The sequence below is a fragment of the Aedes albopictus genome, chromosome 1, assembly GCF_035046485.1.
Source record: "Aedes albopictus strain Foshan chromosome 1, AalbF5, whole genome shotgun sequence".
Taxonomy (NCBI): domain Eukaryota; kingdom Metazoa; phylum Arthropoda; class Insecta; order Diptera; family Culicidae; genus Aedes; species Aedes albopictus.
Window position 1 is genome coordinate 296,170,712 of NC_085136.1, and position 25,729 is coordinate 296,196,440.

At 40.8% G+C, this 25,729-nt stretch overlaps 1 protein-coding gene across 1 annotated transcript in view; it reads left to right on the forward strand.

The window, feature by feature from the left end:
- The first annotated feature begins 1,836 nt into the window (after positions 1–1,836).
- The window catches only part of LOC109414776 (uncharacterized), a 188,522-nt gene continuing 164,629 nt past the window's right edge, over positions 1,837–25,729 (forward strand). Inside the window, exon 1 of the mRNA XM_062847031.1 lies at positions 1,837–2,781. The gene's annotated coding sequence lies outside the window, so the exon portion shown is untranslated. The remainder of the gene's footprint in view (positions 2,782–25,729) is intronic.

Below are 25,729 nucleotides of genomic sequence, written 5' to 3' on the forward strand. Positions count from 1 at the left end.
GCGTGTAAATCAAAGGGATACCGCTGTCCGATCACTTTTGCACATTTTTCAACGCCTTGTCACGCCCAGGCATGTGAACGAAAACATTTTGTACTTTGTATACGTAAAATTCTGCATATTAGTAGTTCCGTGTCAAAAATTCAGCTCAATCCATCAAAGCAAACCATAGTTACAGCATCTTAAACATGGCCATTTTGTATGAAAATCGGCATTCGTCCGATCAATCATGCACTACAGTGTACGTAACTAAATACTAAAACAGGAACATAAAACAGGTCATAATTATCGAAGTGTTTATAAAATAATAAACTAAAATGCTCGTTCAGTCCTAATTAGAGGAACTAATTAGATCATACACACGGTATGCTGTAAACAATGGGTTGTAAACAAAATCTTGAATGATGTAGTTTCAATTTCAAAACCTTTTTATTGTTGTGCTATTGTTTATTAAATATTTGTACACTTTCAATAGTATAATAATAAAATTTGTTCCATAACAAAACATATGATTTAAATACTATTTTATGGGTGTATATCAATAGCTTGATCATAACAAAATAAGATTGTCAAACAAAACATGTTATGGAAAACTTATGCCTTGATAAGTTAATAATAACAAAACAAGATATAAAAACAAATAATGTGATTTGATAGTTATTAGTTTGATATTCCCCTCTGCTCGGGTTGCATTGCTCGAGTAAAGTGAGGTTTGAAGGAGAGTTACAGAGCCTCCAAAAACCTATCAGACTTAACATTGCTGATAGGTGGTTTTTGCCTTTAATGTTAATGAACTTTCATCTTCTGGAGGCGATAACGATTGATCTAACCTTGTCTTTCCCACTATTTATCGTCTCTGGGATCTGGAAAAGTCAAGGGACTGGGTGATTCCCTCGACCTTCCACTTGTTCATGGGTTATAGCAGCAGCGAAAGGTCGCAGTGGTCTCCTAGGGTGGACTACTTTAGATCATTAATTGGATTCGGACATTTAGCCCAAGATACTCCCTGGCACTACGTAGTCTCACGAGCTACTGATGCTGGTCGGAACGGGCAAAGCGCTCTCTCTGGCGAAGATTAGCACAACCGGAGTCTATTCAGTTCCATGGGACTGGCCTAACCTCAAAAACTCCCAAAGAACGCGTCACTGAAGCCGATCTTATGACACCTCATATCCGTGACGGGTTTGCTCGCATTTCTGTAGCTCTTCTGATAAACAATGTTATTCTATTTTCCAGTCATACATAACTATTTTATAATCAGCCGCTTTTATCTAATCTCCCAGTATACCGTTCCGCTATTTAACAAGCCTCCTCCAAGTGTGACATTGAACTCTCGCCGTCAACGCATGCCACCTATGGCTGCCGCTCCTAACATCCGACCGGGGAGAAATTACTTCCAGCGATTCCTCAACGAATGCCAAACTACAACAACCCAGCGATCACGGCCGCACTAACCGCAACCACCAACCGTAATTAAAAGCACTGTATGCTCAGCTGATCGTCTCTCCTCGTGTTTATTTCTCTTCCATTTCTCTCCCGACCATAGCGATCGCTGCAATCATCATCAGTGGCAACCCTTTCGCAGCAGCAGCGCTTACACGCCAATGTTGTTAATGATGATTGTTTTAAAACGTTCGACCATCAGTTAACCAGGTTCTCTCTCACACACATTTCTCTCACGTCCAGCCCGCGATCCACGAGGCTCCCATTGCGAGACCCCCCAAACCAGTAGCGCCTATGGAAATTTCACTGCTTTCTTTCGGCACGACGAAGATCACGTCGTCGTCGCAATCGGCGTTTGGTTCGTTCGTTCATCGTTCCCCGATTTGGTTGTAGGCCTACTCAGGCCGTAGCCGTGCGCTCCAACGAGGGTCTCTGGCCGCGCTGCAGTTATTCGGTTGGTGAAATCGAACGAAGAAGCACACGATCTTGGAAGACGACGACAACGAATACGGTTTACGGTGGTGACCAACGACGACGCGCGTGATCCGTTCAGCTGTGCGCCTTTCCCCGTTGTTCTTGCGCGCATTCGAGTGTAGTACAGTCAGTCCGTGGTGGTGATACGTGATTCCGATCCAGATGGTGGTCGCCGTTCCGGGCCATTGAAGTCATCGCACAAGTAGGACTTCCCTCTCGTCCATCCCAACCCACGCGCAGTGATCCAGCCATCCGTGAATGTGGGTAAACAGCTCCCCTCGGGTATTGCAGTTTGCGTGGTTTCTTGGAGATTTTGAGGAACCGGAAGTGACTACGTGACTTTCGATCGAATGATTTGGGGAAGTTTCCGAGTGGATTATTACGGTTCGTGAGAAGAAAATCCCCCAAATTGAAGATTACTCAAAGTGATAGTGTGCCGTGTCGTTGATGAGTCAAGTGAAACGAGGATGATTAACCCCGGATTCGGTGGGAGTTGCACAACCAAGAGGATATAGAAAAAGACGACGACGACGGCGACGATCGCACAGGCGCGCTAAATACTTAGGGGGCAGCCAGACAGCCGGTTTTCGAGTGAAAGGAGCGCGGCAGTGTTTTGCACAGGAGAAATTTCAGTTTTTTGCAAAGGTGCGAAACGAAAATACACGGTAACAACGCCACCGCCGCTGGCTGGGAAGTTCGGGTGAATGTTACAAAAGCCTGGCGCGCAAAAGTGTGTTTGTGAGTCTGGAACGGATCGATAGAAATACGAGTCAACACTGTGTCTTGGATATAACGTTTACGTGCGTCAATATTTTACGTTGCTGAGATTTCACCACGCGAGAGCCCCATCATTTTATGAATATTCAGGTAAATTAAATGGACTATTAGTTGTGAACGCATTTGAAAGCAGTTGATGGGTAGAAAGGAATGGAAATTTTAATTTGGTTGAAGTTTTGCCATAAGAACTGAACTTTCAATGCCACTGGTCGACAATGAAAGTATCATCAAAAAGAGCACTATTTGACCCATAAAAACGGAAACATTATAAATTGGTCTTGAATTTTTGCTGGTTTTAGTTTCCAACATATATTAACCCTATTCATAATACATGGTCAAAACATGAATAATGTTTGTGATGTATTAACTGTATTATAACACAGAGGTGACCCGATTCAAGAGGCCAATATAGTTGTGAGTATCCAGCATAACCATGGGCCTGTCCATAAATTACGTAGACTTTGAGGGGGGAGGGGAGTTCTGGCCAAATTCTACGAGGGGGGAGAGGGAGCTCTGAAATTGCCAAAATTGAGTCTACGTAGTTTATAGACAGCGCCCATGCTGGGAGTGAGGGGTTCGATTCCCGGTCGGTCCAGGAACTTTTTGTAATGGAAATTTCCTGGACTTCGTGTATTTCCTAGTAGAGTATCTTCGTGCCTGCTACACAATATACACATGCAAAATTGTCATTGGCAGAGGAAGTTCTCTGGTCAAAACTGTGGAAGTACTTATAGAACACTAAGCTAAGAAGCAGAATTTGCCCCCGTGGGGTCGTTGCGCCAAGTAGAAGAATAATTGACTATATTTTCACATCTACTCCCTTTCTCACATTTGAAATTCGCAAAAACAAATTTGTACGGCAATCTAGCTAGGTTTACTTGTGATCATGGATGGCATTTCACACTGGAAATGTGCACAGTGCAGCTCATTTTCATATTAAAACACTGAGGAGCATGCCATCCCTGCTAGTGACCTTAGTCAACAAAAAATATCGACATTTCGTATCTAGAAAAGGGTACGAGCTGTTTTTGTGAATGTGTAGCTGTTACACATTTTTGGTGTGGTCTGGAAATTATGCACTTATGAGTAGGTCTTACACATTTTGGGTGCTGAATGGTTTTAGCGTGTACGGCTTTACTTCCTATCCGAGAGAAGGCGTGGTCAGATATTTTTGTCTTAGAAATACCAACGGCGTCGACTAGGATTGAATCTAGACCGACTGGGGTGAGATGTAACCACGCTTATCACTACCAGAGCTGCGAAATATCAGTCATGTCAGTTGACTACTGATTTTGCACCACCGTCACTATCACTGTAGGCCGATCAATATCAAAATGATAGTGACCGGCAACGGCTTGATACTGACCAACACTCCAGAGCACTATCATAGCAACTGAACTGATATTTTGATAAGCTAAAACTCAAAATGTTTCATGACTAACATACAAAACTTGTTATTCTGTATCACATATTCAAATTTCATCAATATAAAAATTTATTTTGATTTTGAAACGAATTTTAAAGATGGCCTATCAGTGATATCTACCCGCCATCGCTATCAGTCCAGTTGTGATTAGAAAAAAAAAGTGACGGTGACTCAACAGAGCACACGCTGAGTTGAATCGCGGCCAGCCGGTCAGCCTATCAAAATCGGCTGTCTGCCTACCATTACTATAGTGACAAAGAGCAACTCTGACCACTACACCACCGACGCCGCTTTATTAGCTGTTTTGTTTTTGTTTACCATGTATTTTTGACGTCCGATGAACTGGGACGACATTTGATGAAACATTGTTAGGTTGTACTCACACTGCGTTTATACTTTTGACTGCCACCCCCACGCGCTATGTCTGAACCAGCAGATTACAAAAATGAATGAACATCGGATTTCTTTCCACCAAACATCAGTACTTAAGCTATATTTTCATTTCCAGACGGTTTCAAAATATTGTATCGGTTAAAATTTTTTTCATACATTTTGTATGGGAGAGAAGTTGGCCGAAAATGAGACTTTCATGCAAATATTTATAAAAAAAAAATAGCTTAAAAGGTAGAGAAATCAAAATTTCCCCGAAGAAATATTTTAAAACTTTCTGCATATGATAATGTAGCATGAACTCTGACATTTCGTGGAAAGAAACCCGATGTACATTCGATTTTTATCATCTGCTAGTTCAGACATAGCGTGCCCCATCACGGCAAGTCGCCATAGATTAGGATACTAGTACACAGGGTCATGTCCAAAAAGATACCAATGCTCAAACATCTTGTTTGACTCGGTCGAATTTTCATTAGTTTCAAACAGATGTTGTTTCTGAATTTGACCCTGTATACTTGAGGGCTTACCTTTGTAGGGTCCCAGTCGGGAAGGTCATCCGCAGCGGCAAAACTAACCCGATTCCCAGCTCACCGACTACACGCACCGTTCCCGGTTCCGGCTCCATTCTCTCCCAAAAACACTCTCTCCTCCTGTCACACACTAAACGGTGATGCCTAACAACTCAATTGACACTCCTTACCCACTGAGTTACCTACATAACACAAATAATACAAATGAATGATAGTATGAACCCTACAACCTTATTTAACCTCTTGAACCAATATCTAGCTACGGTATGTGTACCTTTCTTCATCCTACGCTCCTATGTTCATTATTTTGCAAAAATTTACATTCCAGGCACATAGTGCGTCCGTTCGTCTTGTTGTCATGCTTCGTTTCATTTATTTAGTTAACATCAAATTCATGATAATACTGAATCAACAATTTGCCGCCATAATACTCGATTTGCAGCTGCAGCTCTCCAACGTCGGTCACGCCCAACACTCGCCAGATCACGCTCGACCTGGTCCGCCCATCGTGCTCTCTGCGCTCCACGCCTTCTTGTACCAACCGGATGGTTAGCAAACACCAACTTTGCAGGGTTGTTGTCCGGCATTCTTGCAACATGCCCTGCCCATCGTATCCTTCCGGCTTTGGCCACTTTCTGGATGCTGGGTTCGCCGTAAAGTGCAGCGAGCTCGTGGTTCATCATTCTCCGCCACACACCGTTCTCCTGCACGCCGCCGAAGATCGTCCAAAGCACCCGTCGCTCGAAAACTCCGAGTGCTTGCAGGTCCTTCTCGAGCATCGTCCATGTCTCGTGTCCGTAGAGAACCACCGGTCTTATTAACGTCTTATACATGGTACATTTGGTGCGGGGGTGAATCTTTATTGACCGCAGTTTCTTCTGGAGCCCATAGTAGGCACGACTTCCACTGATGATGCGCCTTCGTATTTCACGGCTCACGTTATTGTCAGCCGTTAGCAAGGAACCGAAGTAGACGAATTTTTCTACCACCTCGAAAGTATCCCCGTGTATCGTAACATTGCTGCCAAGGCTTGTCCTGTCTCGCTCAGTCCCACCTACCAGCATGTACTTTGTCTTAGCCGCATTCACCACCAGTCCGACCTTTGCTGCCACCGTTCCAAATGTTCTAGCAATAATATCCATGTCATCCGCAAAACAGACAAATTGGATGGATTTCGTGAAGATCGTACCCCGGCTGTTGAGCCCGGCTCGTCGCATAACACCTTCCAGGGCGATGTTGAATAGTAGGCAGGAAAGTCCATCACCTTGTCGTAGTCCCCGTCGAGATTCAAATGAACTGGATAGTTCACCCGAAATCCTTACGCTGTTCTGCACACCGTCCATCGTTGCTCTTATCAGTCTAGTCAGCTTCCATCCATGATTTCCGTGGCTCTGTGCGGTCGATACTGTCGTATGCCGCTTTGAAGTCGATGAACAGGTGGTGCGTTGGGACCTGGTATATACGGCATTTCTGGAGGATTTGCCGTACGGTGAATATCTGGTCCGTTGTCTATCGGCCGTCGATGAAACCGGCTCGGTAACTTCCCACGAACTCATTTACTTTAGGTGAGAGACGACGGAAGATGATCTGGGATAGTACTTTGTAGGCAGCATTCAAAACGGTGATCGCTCGAAAGTTCTCACACATTAACTTGTCGCCTTTCTTGTGGATGGGACAGATTATCCCTTCCTTCCACTCCTCCGGTAGCTGTTCGGTTTCCCAGATCTTGACTACTAACTGGTGCAGACAGGTGGCCAACTTTTCCGGGCCCATCTTGAAGAGTTCTGCTGCGATACCGTCCTTACCAGCCGCTTTTTGTTTTTGAGCTGGTGGATGGCATCCTTAACTTCCCTCAGGGTGGGAGTTGGTTCGTTCCCGTCCTCTGCTGCACCAACAGTTGTCATGCTTCGATCAGCGTCAAATAGTGCTTCCTGGCTTCGTTGTAGGTAAGCTGACATTCGGAGAAATTCGCTTAAGATGGGTTCCGTTACCCTAGATTTTTTTCTTCTTTGCTACTTCTGGTATAGCCTCCAATGCAGTGTTTGTTATGGCTTTGGATTATGGCCTATGGATTTATTCAGAAAGTCCATCAGTAATAAATCCACGAATTTTTCCAGTTTACCAGGCTCCGCCAGGAACCCTTTTTTCTCTCTTTCCGGGGCATACCCACTGCAAACAATATTTGATCTATTGTGGTCAGAGTTTAAAATTTTCATTTTCAATGAGTGAAATACAACGTGATTTTTGAAAATTCTCAACTGAGGGATCAAAATAAAATTCATTTTGGTGAATGATATTTTTCACCTATTCATTCATTTTTCTGTCACTGACAATTTTCACTGAGAAATAAAACTGGACCGTAACTCCTGATTATACTTCCAATCACCTCAAAACTTGTGTATAGTAGTTTATTAGGATATTAATTATGTTCTCTATTTGTCCATTAAATCGGATTGTCCGTCTGTTAACCCGTAAAGTACCAGGACGAACCAAAAATTTTCAAACTGCTCGTTCTCAGCAGTGCATTGACCGATTTTCAAAAACTTGGACTTTTATTCAAGGGGAATAGTTGTACTAACCAGGGCCCATATAGCCGAGGCGGTAAACGCACGGGTATTCAGCATGACCATGCTGAGGGTGACGGGTTCGATTCCCGGTCGGTTCAGGATCTTTTCGTAAAGGAAATTTCCTTGACTTCCTTGGGCATAGAGTATCTTCGTGCCTGCCACACGATATACACATGCAAAATGATCATTGGCAGAGGAAGCTCTCAGTTAATAACTGTGGAAGTGCTCATAGAACACTAAGCTGAGAAGCAGGCTTTGTCCCAATGAGGACGTTACGCCAAGAAGAGAGAGAGAGAGTTGTACTAACTTTTACTTTCGGTGCCGCCCCGCGAAACCCCTCCCCCCTTTCGGGGGAGGCAAATAGGTCTGTGTTTTTTTTCCTATTCTTCAGCTAATTTGAGCAAATCCTTCAGGGTTTTCAGTAATTTCGATAACCAGCATCCAAAATCCCACCGGAGAAGTATAATTTAGTTGCATGACAGTGTCCAACATTGTTGGGGACCATTTGGTTTCGATGTAAGAGTACCAGGCCCACGATTTTTTCCAATTCAATCAAAATTCTTGGTCTAAAACCATAGTCAATGATTCGTTCCTCTTATGGACCACAGTGGCCACTTATTGGCCCACCGGAAGATCCGGAACATCCGTAAAAATGGCCATTTGATGAAGATTCTTCTAGAGCTATACGATTTTTTCCAATACATTCAAAATTCTTGGTCTAAGACCATAGTCAACGATTCGTTCCTCTAATGGACCACAGTGGCCACTTATTGGCCCACCGGAACATCCGGAACATCCGTAAAAATGGCCATTTGATGAAAATTCCTCTAGAGCTATGCGATTTTTTCCAGTTCAATCAAAATTCTTGGTCTAAGACCATAGTCAATGATTCGTTCCTCTTATGGACCAAAGTGGCCACTTTTTGTCCCATCGGAAGATCCGAAACATCCATAAAAATGGTTATTTGATGAAAATTCCTCTAGAAATTTGCGATTTTTTTTTTTCAATACAATCAAAATTCTTGGTCTAAGACCATAGTCGATGATTAGATACTCTTAAGGACCAAAGTGGCCACTTTTTAACCCTTTGGAAGATCCGAAACATCCATAAAAATGGTTATTTGATGAAAATTCCTCTAGAAATTTGCGATTTTTTTTTCCAATACAATCAAAATTCTTGGTCTAAGACCATAGTCGATGATTAGATACTCTTAAGGACCAAAGTGGCCACTTTTTAACCCTTTGGAAGATCCGAAACATCCGTACACGCAGAAAAATAATACGTATTAGAATCAAATTTAAAGAGACTTTGTTTCAAAGTCGCGAGGTTTGTTGAATCAAACAAAATATTTCTTTGTTTTCAATATTGGAGAATTCATAATGCCAATCATAATGAGCAAGGTGATTCAGTTTTACCTTCAGATTATCCAGAGCAGATCTGGTCGTGAACGATAACTCGCATATTATAGCAGTATCCGTGTTCGATTCTCGCTCGCCTTTTTTATTTCGCTTCTACTTTCAAACAAAAATATTTTGTTTTTGAATCTAAGTCCATGAATATTTGTACCAAAAAAATATAGTCTTTGAAATTGCAAAATTACTTGCTTTCAAAGCAATGATGTGATAGAATCAAAGTCAACAAGTATTTGAAACTACAATCAGTGCCAGAGGCTTGATTGTTAAAACAATGAAAATAATGCTTTGGAACAAATACCAAATGCATTTGATTCAAAGCAAAATGGTATTAAGCCGTGGTTCAATGGTTTATTTTCTTTGATTCAAAGCACTTTATTTTTGAGTTTAAAATATTTTTTTCTGCGTGCAGAAATTGTCATTTCATGAAATATTTTCTAGAGCTATGCGATTTTTTCCAAAACAATCGAAATTTTTGGTCTAAGACCGTAGTCAATGATTGAATATTTATATTGATCAATGTGGTCACTTATTGGCCACCAGAAGATCCGGAACATCCGTAAAAAATTTCTTATTATGAAAAATCATCTAGAATTATGCGATTTTTTTTTCCATACAATCAAAACTCTTGGACTAAGACCGTAGTCAATAATTGGATTGTGGACCGAAGTGGCCACTTATTGGCCCACCGGAAGATCCGGAACATCCGTAAAATGTTTGTTTCATGAAAATTTCTCCAGAGCTATGCGATTTTTTCCAATACAATCAAAATTCTTGATGCAATACCATAGTCAATGGTTATGAACCAAAGTGCATGCACTGTGCAGCTTGTGTTTTGCCAACAGGAAGAGCAGAGTAACCCGCGTAAGTTCATCCATTGGCCGTGTGCGCAACACATTTCCTCGAGAAAATCTTTCCCAGATATTTTTCATTGCTTCGGCAGATCATGTTCCGGGGGGCTTGTATAAGTTTTCTAGATATTCCTGCCTGAAATCTCTACATAAAATTCGTTCCGATATCCCTCATTATTCCACCAGGGATTCCAAATTTATTGTGAATTATTCTTATGAAATTCCTTGAGAAGTGCTTCCAAAAATCGAAATTTCAGTAAGTTTAGAGAAAGCTTACTCATTCTGTGGGTCAAAATTTCCATACACATTCCTCCAGAAAATCTTTACTGCATTCCTACGGAAAATGCTCCTGAAATTCATCAACGAATTTCTCCTGAAATTCATAAAGGAATTCTGCAAAAAAAAACCTCCAAAAATCCTTCGAGGAATTAATCCAAAATTTCTTCCGGAAACTCGTCTATTAATTCTGACGAAAATTCGTACAGAGATTCTTCCAGAAAAATTCTCCATAAACTCTTCCGGGAAATTATCCTGAAATTCCTCCGGGAATTCTTCTAGGAATTCCCCCAAAAAAAATCCTCTGAGAATTCCACCAGAATTTGTTCTGGGAACTCCTCCAGAAACTCCGAAGTTCCTCCAGAAACTCCAGAACTCCTCCGGTAATTTTTCCAGAAATTTCACGAAGACTTCTTCCTGAAATCATTCCTGCAATTAATTCAGAATTTTTCCAGAAAATCTTCAGGGAATCGAGAAAGTTCTTTAGGAATTCCTCCAGAAATTTCTCCGGATATTCCTCCAAAAATTCCCTCGTGAATTTCTTATTGAATTCCTCAAGAAATTCCTGTGGGAATAATTCCAGAAATTACTTCGGGAATTTCTCCAGAAGTTCCTCTGGAAATTTCTTCAGAAATATCTCTGTGAATTCCTCCAGAAATTTCTTTAGAAGTTTTTTCGGATATTCCTCTTGAAATTCTTACGTGAATTCCTCCAGACGTTTCTTCGGGAATTCCTCCAGAACTTCTTCAAGAATTTCTCCAAAAATTCTTTCGAAAAATTCGCCAGAAATTCTTCAAGAAATTCCTCCAGCCATTCCTCCAGCCATTCCTCCAGAAATTTGTCTGGGAATTTTAGAAATTCATTAGGGGATCCATTTAGAAATTGTTTCGGAAATTCATCAAGAAATTACTCTGGTTTTAGACCAAGAATTTTGATTGTATTGGAAAAAATCGCATAGCTCTAGAGGAATTTTAATCAGATGGCCATTTTTACGGATGTTCCGGATCTTCCGATGGGCCAATAAGTGGCCTCTGTGGTCCATAAGAGGACCAAATCAGTGACTATGGTCTTAGACCAAGAGTTTTGACATTTTACGACGTGTGAAAAAATATTCGTGACAGCGAATTGAATGAAAAAAGAAAGGCATTCAGCTGACAATGAATGTGGTCAAACACGAATGTAAAAATGAGAATGTCAATCTTCACTTTCAATCTTCGAAATTTTTACTCTCTGATTGTGGTATATGTATACCGTGTCCTATATATAGTGCATGTCGTATTACTTTATCACTATTGAGAGGTTATTGAGTATTCAGTTTTGTTCCCTTCCCCCTAACATCAAAATGTGCCCATGTGAGTATGGTAAGCCACACAGACAAAACAAATGAAGATTACACGTCATGTAAACTTCATTCCAGTCAAGCAAACTTCCAGCTATGACGGTTTCCATTATATTTCATGTAAATTTGTGTTATATATCATGTAATTATTCTGAGCAATTATTTGTCACGCAACGGAAGTTTACGTGATATTCTGTGAAGTTTATTGGACAAGACAGGTCGCAGAAATTTGGTTTCTTTTATCTGTGTAGTCCCATGTCTAATTCATTGATACTCTATGCTATTTCATGTAATCTTTTTAATCACGGATAAGCAACTCCGCTTGGTAAGATTTGTTATGCTCTTGAATTTTTCCTAGGATTTGCTCTGATTCGATTAAAGTAATGGATGCAATGTAATGAAATGGTTCAAGAAAGAACTCTTCTTTCTTCTAATGGTAAACATTTCAAACACATTTTGGAGCAAATGAAAAACCCTTCGAAGTTTTCTCTTAATTTTTCAAGAGCTTCAAACCCTTTATGCCCCTTTTTGTTCTTCATTACAAACGACCATCTGTCCATTCAAATCATCGCTGCTATCAATCAAAAGTCACAACATTATTCAACTGAACTCGAAACCCCCTTTGGAGGCTCGTCCATCCGGGCCCTTTTATAAGCCCCCTAACCGGACCACTTTCCATCCACTCTCGTTCCGTCATCATAACCAAAAGCCAGCAACCTCAATTACTGTCGACCCTTTTCTTTTTTCTTTCTGTGATTTGATGATCGCCCATCGCCTCTCGGGGAGGAAAAAATATTCCCCTCGTCATTATCACGATGACGATTCCATTTTGGGTTGCTGGCTGCTCCGCAGGTTGTTGTTCTTGTATTTTTGCGTAATCATACAGCGTACTGTTATGATAGCAAATAATCCTAATTGGGTTTAAGGTCAGTAAAATAGCTGATCCATGTCATCCGGATTTTTGGAAGCTTTCGTGATTCATGCTTTTTAAGCGAGTGAAACAGTAACGCAACTGGTAGAAATGAAAAGGAAGTTAGAAGATAGAAGATAGAAGATAGAAGATAGAAGATAGAAGATAGAAGATAGAAGATAGAAGATAGAAGATAGAAGATAGAAGATAGAAGATAGAAGATAGAAGATAGAAGATAGAAGATAGAAGATAGAAGATAGAAGATAGAAGATAGAAGATAGAAGATAGAAGATAGAAGATAGAAGATAGAAGATAGAAGATAGAAGATAGAAGATAGAAGATAGAAGATAGAAGATAGAAGATAGAAGATAGAAGATAGAAGATAGAAGATAGAAGATAGAAGATAGAAGATAGAAGATAGAAGATAGAAGATAGAAGATAGAAGATAGAAGATAGAAGATAGAAGATAGAAGATAGAAGATAGAAGATAGAAGATAGAAGATAGAAGATAGAAGATAGAAGATAGAAGATAGAAGATAGAAGATAGAAGATAGAAGATAGAAGATAGAAGATAGAAGATATAAGATAGAAGATCGAAGATAGAAGATAGAAGATAGAAGATAGAAGATAGATGTTAGAAGATAGAAGTTAGAAGATAGAAGATAGAAGATAGAAGCACAGACAAACAGACGTAACACTCTGATATTTTGCTTCGTACACCGATTTAACGGTCTATTTAAATGTTTGATAATTGCCCAACTGACCACCCGTGGCGCTCGCATCGTTTTTGCTTGAGTTTGACGTTTGCCCACTACCGCCACCTAGTTGATGGTCGGCCAAACTAAGTCCTTTTAGCATTGGGCGAATATGTTTACGTGACTATGATTTGATTTGAAAAATGATCGAAGTGTTACGTCTGTTTGTCTGTGATAGAAGATAGAAGATAGAAGATAGACGTTCCAAGATAGAAGATAGAAGGTAGAAGATAGAAGATAGAAGATAGAAAATAGAAAATAGAAAATAGAAAATAGAAGATAGAAGATAGAAGATAGAAGATAGAAGATAGAAGATAGAAGATAGAAGATAGAAGATAGAAGATAGAAGATAGAAGATAGAAGATAGAAGATAGAAGATAGAAGATAGAAGATAGAAGATAGACGATAGAAGATAGAAGATAGAAGATAGAAGATAGAAGATAGAAGATAGAAGATAGAAGATAGAAGATAGAAGATAGAAGATAGAAGATAGAAGATAGAAGATAGAAGATAGAAGATAGAAGATAGAAGATAGAAGATAGAAGATAGAAGATAGAAGATAGAAGATAGAAGATAGAAGATAGAAGATAGAAGATAGAAGATAGAAGATAGAAGATAGAAGATAGAAGATAGAAGATAGAAGATAGAAGATAGAAGATAGAAGATAGAAGATAGAAGATAGAAGATAGAAGATAGAAGATAGAAGATAGAAGATAGAAGATAGAAGATAGAAGATAGAAGATAGAAGATAGAAGATAGAAGATAGAAGATAGAAGATAGAAGATAGAAGATAGAAGATAGAAGATAGAAGATAGAAGATAGAAGATAGAAGATAGAAGATAGAAGATAGAAGATAGAAGATAGAAGATAGAAGATAGAAGATAGAAGATAGAAAATAGAAAATAGAAAATAGAAGATAGAAGATAGAAGATAGAAGATAGAAGATAGAAGATAGAAGATAGAAGATAGAAGATAGAAGATAGAAGATACAAGATAGAAGAGATAGAAGATAGAAGATAGAAGATAGAAGATAGAAGATAGAAGATAGAAGATAGAAGATAGAAGATAGAAGATAGAAGATAGAAGATAGAAGATAGAAGATAGAAGATAGAAGATAGAAGATAGAAAATAGAAGATAGAAGATAGAAGATAGAAGATAGAAGATAGAAGATAGAAGATAGAAGATAGAAGATAGAAGATAGAAGATAGAAGATAGAAGATAGAAGATAGAAGATAGAAGTTAGAAGATCTTCCTAGAAATCAATTCCTTGAGTTCTTTTCTCGGAATTTTATTGGCTGACTTTGAAATGTCACAAGTTTTCTCAAACAAATGACAACCGTAGCAAATTATTTCACCGAACTTTTAATTGTTAGTCATCAATAGCGGTTCATTCTTTTTGATATATACTGTCTCATTCAGATCTTCAATGGCATTGAGTTAAACAAACTGTGAATGAACTCCGGGATGTCAAGTTTTTCCCCCTCCATTTCAAGCGACTCCATTTCAATGTCAAACTTTTTAATTAGAAAGATTGTCCTGCCTCAATTGATCAGCATTTTTGTCGAACCACCATTCCAGCGCTCGTAGTATCTTCCTCCCGAAAACAGAACACCATGGATTGAAAATTTAATATTACTTTTTGAAGCAATTTCACGCCCTGATACCACTTATCAATATCCATCCCAAGGAGGAAGAAAACTGGTTCCAAGCTTCGATACACACCAATTCACCCCCCACCCACCCCCATCAAAATTGATTGGTTGTTTCGGGGTAACGTGACAGACACAGACATGTACCTAGACACACCTTCACCGTCACACATATTGGTTGATGAAAAGCTCATATTAACACACCTGAGGCATTTTCCCACTCGATTTCACAATATTGTTCGTTCAATCCGACCGACTGCTATCGGCTTCCAACAGCAGCAGCAGCAGCAGCAGCCAGATGATGCTCCGCCGAGACGAATCAGGAAAGCGCGGAAAATCCAATTTCCTTTGCTGTCGGCTTATCACTATAGGGTATAGTTTAGCGACGGAAAACAGCAACAGCAGCAGCGTTTTGATCATATTTCCTCTTGAAGGAGTAGTGTGACGCGCCCGACGCGCCGAAGAGAGATGAGTTTGCTGATACTGAAGGGGTGTAGGTGTATACTAGGGTGGAACTTCCCTAGTCAAACTTTAGCAATTCCCCTAAAGTATCCTTTCATATTCTGGTGCGTACCTGGTGTGATGGTTAGACGAAGTGACCTTCATGCGGAAGACTCCCATCAAACTCACAAAAAGTGAGATAAACTAACTAGTCCAAAGTTAAAAATCTTGTAACTAACATTTCAGGAAATAATAAGTTTCACATATAACAAATTCACCCTAATGTGGGCGAATTCGATCAGCTGGTCTGCGTAGATTGTGTTGCTCTTGTCGGACACCTTGATTGAGTTACTGGGTCCACTAGAAAGGGAGCGGCGGCTGGAAGTCGGGCGGCTGCGGCGTGTTGGAAGATTTATGCCCAATGGCCAAGGGGGAAGCGCGTTGTTGATAGCAAACAGCCAGTGAGTGTTAGTACCTACTGTGCATTCGATTGTTGGAGAAATGTGCGGGAATTAAAGCGTGACCGGTGGAACGCACCTTTCTTAAATTTTACTCTGGGTTTGTTGTTGGTTGGTAGCTAACGGTGATATGGACGATCACATGTGTTGTGGTGGGCGATGGAAATATAATCAGGAAAAAAGTTGGCCTGCAATGTGAACGCCATTTCGTTATAACCGAAAATGTTATGAATTTTAAATTACGGAAAGTGCTTCAACCCGCAAACTGTTTTGGCCGGGGTTGTTTGTTACTAGAGCAACAAATTACTTCTCATGCCTGAGCCCGTGGCGTAGTGGCTACACGTTTGCTTTATAAGCAGATGGTCATGGGTTCGATCCCAGCCCCGGCACTTTCGTCAGTTGCTCTTTCCCCCTGAGAGCAGCTGACACTGGCAATCTTCTGAGCCCATGGCTCAAATGAACCCGGATACTTGGACATCGGCGAGCGGTAACCCATAATATGCACCCCCAATCGGACTGGAAACAGTAACAACCAACAGCCATACATCAACATCCTCGTGCTCATCATTCTACCATGATAGGGGAGAAAGTGAAAGTAGCGCAAAGGCAACCAGTTCGATGTAGTACAATTAGAATAGAATACATTTAGGCGCTGTACAAAGTGTATGTACAGCTTCCAATTGGAATCGCTCACGCAATGCCCTAGTGGACAATAGAGCTGTAAATTAGGTTAAGTGATTGAAGAATAAAGGTTAACTAAAAAAAAAACTTCTTGAAAATTTTACACGAATGCACTCATATGACATTTTAATAAATAATATAAAAAACTTCTTGAAAAGATTGTGTTCACGGGTAACCGTCAGCTTAGTACAGCGTGTTTACCATGAATACTTGTCCAAATCATGAATAGAGCTGCGAAGATGTGTATATCCAATACTATCGCCGCTTTCGGCACTATCTATGTACCTACGATAACATAGAGTTACTTATTTTTACACACCTGGCCAAAACCTTGCATACCCTTTTATTTTATACAGTATGCGGCAGGAAAAAATGCGAAAGTGTTTTTCAACTTCAAATCTCATTTTCGTCCATTTGACGTTAACAATGTTTCAACGTTCCATGATCTCTAACAGGCTAGTTTTCTGAAAAGTAAATTTAAAAATATCCATTTTGGTCACTAACCTTTACAGGGCGGCGCCTGAAGCTGAAGACAATCAAAATTTTCAAACCGCAGAAAAGTACACAGGTCGCTAAATTTCGTATCTGGTAAAGCAAATTTTTAAATTTGCTCTACAGTATCATCAAATATATGTACTTATTTCATCTTGTATGTGAAACTACATGGCCCTGGATCAGTTTGGTCTGGTTGTTCATCGAATTTAAGCAAATTTTGTTACTGTTATAGTCATTTTGTTTAATGACCATTGGGCGCGCAGTTTACATTATCACATGTTAAACATCAAATATGTTTATTTTTGTTTTGCAGTGCTAGAATAAATACATTTACTGATACACTGTCATGGAAAAATAGTTATATATGTCCCATATTTAGCGTGTAAAAGTGCCTTGAACTTTTCGCATTTTTCCTGCCGCATCCCTGTAAGTTCTCCTCGAGATGAACTAGCCCAGCCCTGAAATTCTTTTATCTGTAATAAAAAATAATAAAATAATAAATAAACAAAAAAGTTCTACTACCAACTTAGAAAACGCTTAGAGTCAAAGCGCAGTTTTCGTAAGATAAAAGTAAAATAGCGAATACTCAACTGATAATAAAGGACACAAATAATAAACCGGAAAGATCTCACCGAGGGACACGGAACCCATCCTATCGAAGCCAATTTGTACTATATGTTCCGTTGGTTGATTTGCTCCAAACTGACTGTTTCAAATAAGACAAGCATACATTTACTGTTTACTTTTCGCGCCAAGCAACAAGATCCTGGAAATCTTCTGAAACAAGCCGCGCTGTCGCTCATTACTTACTTTTCTCGTACCGAGTTACAAACTCCCGGCAAGAAATTTTTCGAATCTTAACCCTCTAATGCCCAAATTTTTGATTTTGATCTAAATATCATTTTTCGTCATCTAAAATCGATTTAAACATGTTTTGGAAGACGATTCTTTTTAATTCTCGATTTCGTCAATTTTAGTTTTTGATTTTTCTAATTTTTATTTTTGAACATCCCCACACTTTTATATTTTTCCTGGAAGCCAATTTGGGGAACGGATTTTATGAGATGAAAACATTTTGAGATTTTATGATTATTGTTGAAATATTATTATTTTATTTTTTTTTCACACAAAATTTTATTTTCCGTGTAATTTTAAGGAAAATAATTTTAGAGTGTATTCGATTCTCTTAAACTATTAAACAAGGATAGAATGATTTGGGAAAAATTTAAAATATGTCAATTGTAGCGATTTAATACAAAATAAACAATGACTTCTAAAAGGTGACTGAAACATCAATTTTACAATGATTTTTAAAAAATGTGAATACGGTTCAAAATACACCAAAGACCATTTTGAGATATACAGAACAGCCCTAAATATCAGCCAAAAATACAAAAAGTTTGATTTTTTCACGAAACAAAAATTACAAAAATGCTCAAACTATACCCCGTCTAAAGGCGGGATTGGGTATTAGAGGGTTAATTTGCCAACACATCCACTATTGACTTAAAGATTCTACCTTCCTATATAGAATCCAAACGATTTAATTGGCATTCTCCAGAATAAATGGTATGCACAGTCGAAAATGACCTCAAACAGAATGTTTACTTTTCGCACCAAGAATTTAACTGCCGGAAAGGCATTTCACGAGACTAGCCGCGCAAACTCACTGTTTACATTTAGTGTCGAGCAACTAACTACTGACAAGGAATCTCCCGTATCTAACTTTGTTCACGATTAATCGTTCTAGACTACCAAAACATACTGACAATAGCTTATAAGAGTGACCGAAGTGTGAAATCCGTCAGCATGAATGTTATTGTTTTGTTTTGTTGGTATCAAGCTTGTTTTTTGTTGTGTTGATTTAATAGCTTCCTTTAGCGGAATATGAAGTACTCACTAACAGATTATCGAAGAAACAAAAAGAGGACAAATTTGGAGTTGAATCGATATGTTGCTCAATAGAAACGAAACGGGAAGAAGAAAACATTGAAGACGTGGCGAAACTGAAAAAAACTCAGCCCCAAACAGCAACGGCGTCTCGAGTAGGCGATCCAGACGTGTCCAAAAGCGATAGATGATAGGCTAGGACGTACGAAACTGTACGAGCTTCGAATCGATGACATTACCATTTTCGGAAACGTTCGATCTGCTCGAAAAAGATACCCGCCGGCTATGCCTAGGGAATTTCACGATTTTATCTGAAAAGTTTCTGCCGGAAGAATATGGAGTGTCCTGGCTAAGTTCGAAGACATTTTCTGGAAATACAGTCAAAGAAACCTTGCTTTGATTCTTTTAAATCTTCGCCAACGTTTCGGCCCTTGTTGGGACCTTCTTCAGGACCTAAAATTTATTCGTTATTACTTTGAAGACATTTCAAAAGATACTTTTACTAAATTTTTAAAATAACACTTAATCAACAAATCAAAAATGTTTTCTTTAAACATAAAACGTCGGGTGCGAAAAGGTAATTTTTTTTTCTCGTTACGCTGGAATTCCGGTATGGCGCTCTATGTTAACTACAAGTGTTGGTTAGCCTTCTCTGCTATTTATCTGAGAGTTATTTTCTCCCGTTTAACTTGGTTAAAGAGGCCAGCACTTCCATTTCTTCACACTCCGCTTCTTCCAGGCGGCGCTTTTTCTCCCGAAAGAGGCGGGTCTGCTGTTTCCGCTTCTGTTTGTAACGTTCCACGTTCTGTCGAGTCCCTTGCTGCAGCATTACCGCCCTCGCTGCGTTCTACTCCTCCAAAACCGTTCTGCACTCTTCGTCGAACTATTCATTCCGTCGATTCCGTTCCACGTACCCGATGGTGCTCTCGGCTGCGTCGTTGATGACTGCTTTCACTGTACTCCAGCAGTCCTCTAGAGGGGCCTCATCAAGCTCGCCCTCGTCTGGCAACGCGGCTTCGAGATTCTGCGCGTATGCTGAGGCGACATCCGATTGCTTCAGTCGCTCTAGGTTGTACCGTGGCGGTCGCCGGTACCGTACATTGTTGATGACGGAGAGGCGGGGAAATCAATGAGTCGTATGCCGTTTTCTTTCGTCTGCTGGTGGGCGCTGAACTTACTAATCGTCGGTCTGAATTCCTCCTCCTGGCCTACCTGAGGGTTTAAATCTCCTTTGATGATCTTGACGTCGTGGCTTGGGCAGCGATCGTACTCGCGTTCGAGCTGCGCGTAAAATACGTTCTTGTCATCATCAGTGCATCCGGAGTGTGGGCTGTGCACGTTTATTGTGCTGAAATTGAAGAATCGGCCCTTGATCCTCAACCTGCACATTCTTTCGTCGATCGGCCACCAACCGATTACGCGCCTCTGCATATCACCCATCACGATGAAAGCTGTTCCCAGCTCGCGTGTGTTGCCGCAGCTCTGGTAGATGGTATGATTACCTCCAAACGTTCGCACCATGGATCCTGTCCAACACACCTCCTGCAGCGCTACGATGCCGAACCCGCGGTCCTTCAGTAGATCGGCGAGTATGCGGGTGCTCCCAATGAAGTTGAGAGATCGGCAGTTGCACGTACCGTCGTTCGGGGTGACATTGGGCCTAAAGGGTGACATTGGTACAACGATCCCACAGATTCAAAATAAGTCAGAGAATCCGACGGTGGATGCAAAGTATCTTAGAATTATGTATTCTAGTAGTTTAGCACACAATATGTATTCTCGTCGTATTCTAAACATGCGGAATAGTGGCCCAATGTCACCCCGCTTTGGCCCAATGACACCCCGCATGACGGTACCGAGTTTCCAATCGCAAGTCCTTTTTGTTTGCTGGGGTCGTTGCCGTTGGTCTCGGTTCGTATTATTCTGTTGCTGATTTTCCGTTACAATGGTTTTTTACGGCTGGCTCGTAGGGCCTGACACCAACCCCCTTCTTTCCGGAGGACCATAGTGCACAGTTGAGCTTAGAGCAAGCTTGCTATTTGGTGAAAACAATCGCAAAATGATGCGATTCGCTTTCGCCAACGAATATGTTTTCACCCTACCTCGCTTTAGCAAACCAACCTCCCGTGCGAATAGCACACGATCAGCCTCGACGTTGATCAGCATTGTTGGCTGCTCCTTTTCGACGTTGAGCTGTTGCGTTCCAGCCAAGCCTGTCTTTTCATCGCTTTCGATGCTTTTCGATCGGCTTATCGCGATGCATCGTAGGCTAGAAACGTTATTGGTGTGGTGTCGGTACATGCGAATGTTGCTTCTGTGTGCGTGTCGAGCGTTCGTGCCGTAGCTTCTAAAACCAACCCATTCGGTGTTGTTCGGCTGTTCGGGTGAGCATGTGGTGGCACTGACAGATGTGTGCAAAATCGTTGGTGAGTTACATCATGTTCGTTTTGCCACCTGTTTGCCTCTGGTCATCGCTGAGCACTGCACAGTTCAATCGCAAGCGATAAAAATACAATTGATAAGTTGATTGAGCATTCGTGAGGTGATATTTTGCATCATTTGGCTTAGAGTCCATCCCTGGCACTCGGACGTAGATCAGCCGCCCCTAACATGGGGATCAGACGCCTTTGTAAGCCGCTCCTCCTGGAGAACAGACGCTCAGGTTTGCCGAAGCAAACCCCCTTCTTCCCTGTCAGCCTACGACCAAAGTTCCCACCGGGGTTGGTTCCCCGATCTTCCCTAAGGCTGCTCATAGTTTCCGGCCGGTACCGCGAGGAGATAGGAATAGGAGTTGCTGGGCAATCCATGCTTGTATCCATGGTAGAATTCTTGGGCAATTCATAGGAGAGATATATGGAGGAATCCCAACAGGCTTGGAGGAACTTTAAATTGACTTCCTGAAGGAATTTTGGGACGGAAACCTGGAGAGATCCAAGGAGAAATGGCTAGAGTAATTGCGGCCAACATTTTTGGAGCCATTCCAAGAGGAATTCCTGCTGAAATCTTTGGTGAAATCCTCGTGGATTTTTTCCTGGAATTCCTGCTGGTATTCATTCAGAGGTTCCTCTTGGAATTCTTCGACTATTTTTCCTGTTATTTCTTCATAGCTTTCTCCTAGGATTTCCATAGATATTACCACAAATTCCTACCTGTATTCAAGGATCGGGATATTCGCCTCATTCCATTCATATTCGCTCTTTTTTGCTTAAGTGATTCAAGCAAACGGATTGTTGTGATCAAACACGCAAACCCATCACCAGAGGGAAGTGATACGCAAGTTGCTTGACATGGATATTCGTTGCTGTTCGTCGCAGTTTTGGTCACAAGCGAATGAATGAATGGCGAATGGTGAAAATTTCCGCATGTAGTGCTAGATTAGCAAAGAAAATGATAAAAAAAGTTTTAAACATCAAAAAATCGTATGCATAAGTGATAACCATTCGCTGCTGACTGGCTTCGAAAGTGGAAGAAGATGCAAAGTGGAAATCAGGAACCCTGTCTGTATTCCTAGAGGTGGTACGGGACGCCGTGTTATTTTCTTTATCTTCCCTCTCTTTCTAACAATTTGCCTCGCAATTTTGAAGATGGTAATCTCGATTTCTATCGCACAGAAGAGGTTGAAAATTTTAGTTTAGTTACATAATAGCAGTTTTAGTTACATTATATGAAATAGAATCTGAGAGTACCATCTTAGTAGCAAAAGAGCCGTCCCATTCGCACTTAAGGGATTTTCACTAATGTTTCTCCAGGAATTCTATTTTAGATTTTTGAGCATTTATCCAGTTTTGCTTCTTGGCGTTCTCCAGGAATTATTGAAGGATTCCCAGCAGGAACTGCTAGTGGCAAAAAATCTCCAGAAATTTCTGGAGGATGTTCGTCTGGTAGTATTCTGGAAGCCTTTTCAGGAGAAATCACTGGAGTAATTACAGGAGAAATTCTTGAAGAAATCCTCTTGGAACTACTGGAGAATTATAAACATTATGCAACTTAAATGAGTTGTATAATGAAAACAAAAATAATTGCATAAATTTTTGTATGTAACTCGTTGCAAAGCACGATTTTTCAGCACTCTTCGTATTTATCCAACTCTGCAAGCCTCGTTGGAAGAATGAACCTCTTTTCAACTCGTTACATAAATAACTATTAAGACACTATACCGCTAAAGTCTATATTTGAGGCCCCCACAAAAGGCTCACAGAGCTACAGAATACAGTATGTAGCAAGTTTCTCCGGAGATTAGTTCCGTCGTCCACATCCAGTAGCTCCCAAACGGCCCGAAAATGTTCTAGAAACAATAGGTTATTGTGCTCTCCCTGAAGGAATCAGATACACGGAACACCCCTAAAGTGACTGTTCTTTAGGTTCCGTATAAAAAAATAAGAAGGACAGAGCCAGATTTGGATTTAAAATAATTACTGGTTGACAATTAATCAATAAAATTTTAAGACTTTTTGCCACCTTCTGTATAGAGTCGCCTCACTGTGCAGCTCCGAGGATGATTGATCCTCATTGATAGTATCGAGGAAGTCCGTCCAGGATTTCTTTTGGGCTTTCCTATAGATTTTCCGCAATCATTCCAGGTGGCTGAAAGCATACTGTTTCGAGATCGATGTGCCCTGGACTCAGGATTTTCGGAAACCATTCTAATGCTCGCAGCGCCTTTCTGTGAACTTTCGTATCCGTCTTTGTTTAGAGAGGCCACCAGTGGAGGGTACTTCTATCCGAGCTTAAGCTGGTTTTCGGAATAGATTTTTCTGTCGATCCGGTAATGCAGACAGTTAGGCTCATGAGTTGAGTTGTGCCATAACGGAGTCAATGTCATCTTGAAACTGGGTCCAGTCGGTTCGATCATAAGGACAGCGGGATCCCCGGGTGGCCGCATTGACGGACCAAAAGAGACGGATATTGGTAGATCCTATATCGAAAACGTGTGTCGTAGTCAGTGATGAAAACGTCATTTTGGTATAACTAAATTCTGACACCTACAGCTTATTTTAGAAGCCAAACCTGGGAATATGGTATATGAAAAACTTGTGCAGCTAGACTAGTTATACAAGAAAGTCACCGATAAAACGATCGTTTTCGAATATTTATATAAAGTAAATGGCACGGACTACCTTCAAAAGATTCCAATTGATATTCACCATGAATATCAATTGGCATTTTTCGAAGGTAGTCCGTGACATTTACCTTAAAAATTCGAAAACGAGCGTTTTTCTGTGACTTTTTGGAGAACTGGTCTAGCCGCACAAGTTTTTCATATACCATATTTTCATGTTCAGCTTCAAAAATGAACTGTAGGTGGATGAATTTAGATATGTCGAAATGACATTTTCAGGACTGGTCGTAGTCTTCAAAATTGGGCAACATCCAACCTTTTCAGCTCAATTTATTTATTTTGAATATGCCTAAATATGATAAACTGTGTCGACATTTTCCGGATATCATTGATTTTGAGAGGCCTAAACATCACGTTGAAAATGCCAAATCATTTAAAAAAATCCTATTCGCCATCTCTCTATGATTTAATTTACTATCCACATTTTTTTTCCGTAAAACAACATTCAGTGTAACACTTTTTGTCTACCACTGAAACACCTTATGGCTCTCTGCGCTAACCATCTTAAACTAGTTCAAATGTTTATTCCCAATTGGACCCCAGCCCATCAAAACGGTACAAACCAATTGCGCGCTCGCTCCCGTTTAGTAGCCAATCCACGGCTTCTGTTTTGCTACTGAATGTAGGTACTGCACGGAATCTGACCCCGACTACGACTCATAAGTCCACCGCCAGCCGCCAGTTCAAATCGTTTTTCTGTGGGTCACACGTTCAACGCAGCCAGCGTCGCCCGACTCGACTCGACGACGGTTCTCGTGGACGTGGAGGGAAAATTACTGCGCGTCTTGGAAGTAGAGAGACGACGAAACCAGCTGGCTTCTGCTTTATCGTCGACTCCACCCGGACGGCGATAGATGGATGTTAGTCAGAAACCACCGCACTTACTTTCCGAGCTTGCACCGAGTTCAACCCGGTTGGAGGTGGTGATTGCACTCATGTTTCATAATAATATTGCAGTTACAACCACAAGACTGGCTGCTAGCTAAGTGCTGATGCGCTGAGAAAAATGCAGGAGTTTGATCCGTCGGAGCCGATAAGTATCGAGACGTAGTGGGTGAGGAAAGTCTACTTTGGTGGCGGTAGGTACGTTGACCATGAATCCATTCGGTTCGTCTGGGGAGGACGATATGAAATTGTAAGTTGCTTTCTACCACCCACCCCCCGTAAGCGGAACAACACAACACAGTTAATGAAAGCAGTTTGGGACTGGCGTGGCGGCTGGCGGCTATGTTGTTGCACAATACCGGTGGTGTTGGACGCGACGGTGCGGCGCGTGCAAAAGCAGTCCTGGGGAATGAAAGCGCTCGCTTGGTAATGACGAAAATGCTTGATTCAAGTGTGTGGTAATGAACTTGGTGCAATTCAACGGAAACAGTCGGAATCGTAGTTAATGAGTGAGCATTAGATTGCGTGATTTTATTTTTTGTTATAATGTTGATGGATATTGTTTCATTAGTGTTCGATCGGTTGCCGTGGGTTAACATGCTGGGGTAAATACGTTCAAGACTAATAGTTTCGCTTTGGAGATCAAATTGCAGCTCGTTCAGATTGATCAGCTGCCTAGTGGAACATTATTGAAGAATTTGGAAATGGGTGGTTAATATTTTAGGCTGGTGAAAGTTTCGGTGGGTCATTTGATGTTGTAATAGGCGAAAAGTGTTTTTATTCCATCTCTGTCAATTTGGCTATTCGAATAACCTTCTTCTAGTACAGCCTTCAATGTTGTTACACTTGAGTATACTGGAACCTCTTTTTGTGGCATACAGGCAGCATAAATTAAAAAGGGCTTTTGGGAGGTTTGTGCCGTCAGATCTTGCTCCCGGGCATTTGAGTTGTGACCAAAGG